Below are 6000 nucleotides of genomic sequence, written 5' to 3'. Positions count from 1 at the left end.
CGTTTTGGGGAAAAAAAGGTTTCACACGCGCTTGAAACCTGAAGATAAAAGTGACGACAGCTGTCTCAGTGACAGCGAAGACGACGATGTCGATCCCGATCCTCAGGCATAAGCACGAGTGTCTTCGTCGCGTAGTGAGGATGAAGACGAAGATGCGGTAGACCAACCTAGCTAGTGCCTCTCTAAAAACATGCGGTGCGGTGGAAAAATGACTGTCAAGAACAGCGGGAAATGCACACTGAAAAAACCGCTCTTCCTCAATGTGACACTGTCCGAGTTCCTATTGAATATTTCAAGGAATTTTTTATGACACCTTCATGGATCACATTGTTCAGCAGAGCAATCTCTTTGCGATGCAAAAAAAATCTGAATAAAGGCTGGCTCTGTCTCGTGGCGAGCTAGATCTATTTCTCAGAGCCGTCACATTCATGTCATTCTGTCGACTCCCAAGAAGTCGGCTATACTGGGCGGCGGAGTCCAGGGTCCACACGGGGGCAGACACGATGTCACGTGATTGGCAGGAGGCAATAAAGTCAAACTTGCATTTAACAACAATGACGACGCCAAGATACGTTCATGGATGCGGGGATGCCATACTTGCGTTGCATTGAACATATCCCTGTATTGAGCTACTATTGCCTTAAATGCCGGTTGTCGCGAATTCGTGACATACCTAAAAGTATGCATTAAAGTTGCATTTTGGATAATACAACTGTTGATTTAGGTTAAGGTTGCTGTTTAAAGCTAAAAAATGAAAAACAAATTTTTTTTCTTCGGCGCTTTCATAATTCAGGCATTAAAGGGTTAAGGGTAACTTATGGTGCGAAGTAGCCCTCGCGTTAGAGTACATACATCAGTATTATCGAAAGTAAGTGCACTTTATGGTGCAGTCATGCGAATATCATACGCAACTTTGGTAATGTATTTCTCCGGGGTCGAGCAATGCTTCAATATAGCTTGCTGAATCATAGGAATACAAATGTAATGTTTATTAGACTGCTATAAAAGCGGAGCCAACATTGGAACCACAGACGTTAATCTGATGTGACACCTCTATCGTAGGAGTACATATGTAGTGTTTATTGCTTTCTTGTAAATTATACATCCAGCACCACAACCACAATTGACGTTGCAACCGACATTACGCCTGCATAGGCTGTTTTTTTTAACCAGTTTATAAACATGGGGTGTGGCTCTGTGGTAGAATACCTGATTGCCACACAGAATGCTTAGGTTCGATTCCTGCTGGGATCCTAATTTTATTGCTTCTATTCGTCAGGTCAACACTGCCGATGTCAGTTTTTCTTAACGTTGTCGCATTTAAATTACTAATGTCTGTTCTCGCGGTTCCTGGGTATATATAAACTGTCAATCACCTGTGGCGCATACCCGTACACCGCTGCCCGTGGTAAACGGGTATGTGCCACACGTGTCTGGAGGAAAGGGTTTGACGACGTACACGACAGGATTTTCACATTATTGTGACCCGACAGTCATATTTGTCAAATCTTCTTACCCTCCCATGCCAATTATGGTCTACACCAAGTTAAGGAGGCAATCATGAGAGCACCCAGACGTAGGTGGCTAGCTAGACAGCTAGCTAGCTAGCTAGACAGACAGACGGACAGATAGACATGTACATAAAAATGCTCAAAGTGCCATAGGTTCGCGAAGAAATGCCTCACATTTAAAAAGCTGCTCAAAAGTGATATGGCAAACAAAATCCGCAATGAAGAAACACCTCTAGATTCAGTTGGGCATGTTGGTACATACTGAGCATGTGCAGCACAATGAAACGAAGACAAGAGAAGACACACAAACGACATAGAGTGGCGCTGTGTTGGTACATAATGGAAAAATACTGCAGCAAAAAAAAAAAAAATAAATAAAAGACAAGAGGACAAGCACGAGTGCTGAACTTCTGAATTTTATATGGTATTATTGTTCATACGCCGTCTAATTGAGGTGCCATCACCTGCCCATGTGTAAATAAACAAGCTTTTTGTGTATGTGACAGAGGCCATGATTAGGAATGCTTCAGATTCTATGATTTCTCATGTCGTACAAGTTTTGCTCTTCTTATAGGAGTATTGACATGATTTTCAGGCATCATAAAAGGGATATTTTTCATTCCCTTGGCATGTAATATTAAGGCCCTCCAAACTAAACATTGGAGGCTGGAAACACGTATTTTATAATATTTTAGTTTATTTAAAGAGCTCCTAAACCACTCCGAGTTCAGAGAAAAGGGAGTGGTTTCTTTCTTGCCTTCACTATCTCGCCCTCCTACTGGCGATATCTCCTCGCCACATATTTCTTCATAAAGCATGCGTACAACGTCAGCACTAGGCATTGAGCTTATAAGGATCTCACGCTTGTCGGCTACACTCTGTTATGTTCACTTGTGCAGGCAGAAATGAAGAAAAGTAAGTGAAATCAGTTGATCACACACGATAATCATGCAAGACAAAGGAAGCATGTGTGGGCTACTGCATGGCAAAGCAGGGTAGGAGACAATTCACAACTGATATTTCTTGTATATAGACCAGTTGAGAGTATGTACCCTAATGATGTCACGTGAATCGCCATTCTGGCGTCACGAAGTGTGCCAAAAAGATGAGAAACGCCAAGAGAGAATAATGCGCTTGTTTTTTTTGTGTTTTCAGAGGCTGTTTAGGGGCCCTTTAATGTCACCACGATAGGCGTTAGGATGACAAGTCAACTCACTTTGCTGTGTTTGCGAACTCTGCATCCTGCATGTGGCCAAAATCGCTCTCAGAGTTGATAAACAAATTCACTCATCATTGCTTACGTGAAACTGATGGCAGACGATAGACTGTAGCTGCTGCTATACTCGGGGACAACTTTTCTTGGCAGTGCTGTGTATGCTACTGAACCTAAACGCATGACTGCTAGCACGCCAGGAAATAGTACATAACTTTATTGATAATTCTCCCATTAGCCTTGCGCCAACGAATACTGTTTTGTAATAGATGAGCGCAAATGGACGGGAGACAAGAAGACAAGACGACTACACGAGCGCTCGTGTAGTCGTCTTGTCTTCTTGTGTCCCGTCCATTTGCACTCAATCTATTACAGAATGAACCAACACGCCCAACAGAGCGTTTTATTAGAATGCTGTTTTATTTATTATGAGACTAAAAGAGTCATAGGTAATATTATTGCTTACTTTACAAAAATTCCTTCTTTTTTTGATTTCTTGGAAGCACTACTTATTCTGCACACCCTTGTGCATCGCAAACTATTTCTCAGAAAAAAATATACCCAAAACATGACACTGAAATATGCACTGAGCAATTGAAATGTCTCTTCGATTCACATTTTTCATGTATATGTTTTTGTAAAGTCACTAACGCTGTGAGCAAGCAAAACATAAACTGGAATTTGCCTTCATTTTCCTGTGCTGCCCTCTGTTTTTTGGTAGGGGCTGGAACGGCCACTATCGCCAGAATGAAAGCCTCAGAGATCAAGACGCATTTTGCAAGTTTTCCGCTAGGATGAGGGTGCTTGCATTGTGACATAATGAAAAAAAAAAGCAGATTGAAATCGACTGCAAGCTGCGTAATACTAGCGGAGTACCATGAATATGCGGTAGCCTCGCCTCGGTAGCCTTTGCTTGACTGCCAAGATAAGCTGTCTTCGAGTATTGTACATCGCGAGTTGCTGTCCCCACATGACCTAGACCTACGCCAGACTGTGTTAACATGTCACTGTGAAACCGCCCCCTCGATATCGAAACAGAGTGATTTTTTAAGGCAGCGCTATTAAAACTATACTCAATGCATTTCGAGGCACCACTATATATACTCTAGGGTTCTCGACAACAGTGTTTTTGTTTTTAGAGCACCAATGAAAAATTTCTAAAATTCGTGACTACTCTTTCAACGACAAGTGTTTTCAAAGTTGGTGAGCAGTCCTTACAAGTTACACAGTGGTGAGCCAGAAAACGAAACCTTCACGCACATTTTTTATGTTTGCATGGTCCTTGAACCTATCATTGATGCATGTCCCAGTTTGGCCAGTGTACACTTTTCTACATCTTAGAGAAGTCTGGTACACTACCCCTCTTGCACACTGTGCAAGAGGGGTAGTGCCTGGGCTTTATGCCGCAGACGCATTGCTTGCTTGCTAGCTTGCTGCTGGGTCAATCATTCTGCTGAGATAAGATAGCCTGTAGTGTGTATTGACTTTCACATCATACCGATGTTTTCATTTGTGATCCGCAGGTTTTAAACGTGAAAGCAAAAAGGTGTTGGTTATGCTCAAAGATTAATGGGCTTACTTGACCTTGTGCACGAAGTCCTAGTCAATGGCCGGATCAGATTTTTAGATATGTGGCTTCATTTCAAAGGTGTTGGTGCCTGCTGGTGCTTTGAGACGCACGCTAGCAAACCACTTTCGCTTTTCAAGCCCGCCCACTCCATGCTTTAAAGGAGCTGTTGCCCCGTTGTGCCTAAAGAACACTCTTGGCAAGTGTTGCCCGCACTGTATCTTAGTAGCGCTCAACCTTCAAACTGAAAGGCTGCTCAGTGCTCGGTATTTCCAGCATCTCCTCATTTCATTTGCAGAGGGCATTCTCAAAAAGACTTGCATTGATTCAAAGCCTTTGTTTTGTTGAAGATAGGCTTGCAGCTGCACTGTGTGCGGTCCAATGCCAAGTGTCCCGGTGACTGAAGCATCTCTGTCGCATATTTACGCCCTCTCAAAAGCAGTGCTGGCAAAGTAGGAATGGACACGGGCGAAATCACACAGATTCAATGCTTAGTCTGTGTAGTTTTGTCCTGTGTCTGTTTCTTTGCAGCGCTGCTTTTTAAGTATAAGTAAGGTATTCAAGCTAGCCCCAACACAAGCTCTTCGCCTAATATTAATACATCGGCCTGTTTACCCTATGTACGATTTTCTGCACGTGAAAGGGATCTTGTAGATAACATTGTGGACACATTTCAAATACTCGTTTGTGTTCTTTATTAAATGTGAAGCATTTCTTCGCGAACCAAAGGCACTTACTTTTAGCCATTTCCATGTGTCCGTATATCTAGCGGCTTACTTCCGTGCTGTTGTGGTCATGTGCCTAAAGTAGTAGATACGAAAATTGGCATAGGAGGACATAAGTGCCTGATGAATGTGATAGATCATGACATGAATAACATGACATGCCTGTCACATACGTTATGAAACCCTTTCCCCCATCGCGTGTGGCACGTAGCCACCGACACCTTTCGTGTGCGGGCATGTGCCACAGGTGAAACCCAAGAACGGTGATAATAGATATTGAAAATTTTATAGCACAGTAATGGTCACTGAAGTGTGACTTGCCAAAACCACGATACGATATGAGTCATATCACAGGGGACACTCACGATTCATTTCGACCATCTGGGATTCTTTAAGTGCACTTAACCTTTAACATGCACCCTATCGACATGCGACCACTGTGGCCGGGAATTGAACCCGCACCCTTGAGCTTAGCTGCGCGATGCCTCATGTGCCAGGCTACCTCAGCGGGTAATTTTCAAGACACTTTGCTTGGGTTAGAGAACAGAAAGATGCACGATTTATGATAGTTGGCGATTTTAATGTACCAGACAAGCACTGACAAATGTTCTGCAGTTACTCTTAGTGAGCAGCCACACGGTACAGCTTGTACGTAAATGTATTACATGAGCAGCTGTGGTGGTGGTGTTTGTCTTGTTACTCGGGGTTGCATTGTAGGCTTTTTTATAGCAGTGTAATAAACTTTACATATGTACTCCTATGACTTGGCAAGCTATAGTCAAGTGTTCCTCGTCCCAGCAAGAATGAGTCAACGAATGCTCTTTGTGATATGCACATCAGCACACCGTAGCGTGCACTTCGTTTTGATGAAACCGATGTCTGCGCTCACTTTGAAGCATAAGCTACTGTTTAGGTGCTGTTTGGTCGATGTGCCTCGTAAAACCACGATATGCCCAAACTCTCTTTACAAAAAGCCGATCCACC

Source organism: Rhipicephalus sanguineus, chromosome 9 (assembly GCF_013339695.2).
Source record: "Rhipicephalus sanguineus isolate Rsan-2018 chromosome 9, BIME_Rsan_1.4, whole genome shotgun sequence".
Classification (NCBI taxonomy): domain Eukaryota; kingdom Metazoa; phylum Arthropoda; class Arachnida; order Ixodida; family Ixodidae; genus Rhipicephalus; species Rhipicephalus sanguineus.
The sequence above is the reverse complement of the archived record's forward strand: the minus strand, read 5'-3'. Positions refer to the sequence as shown.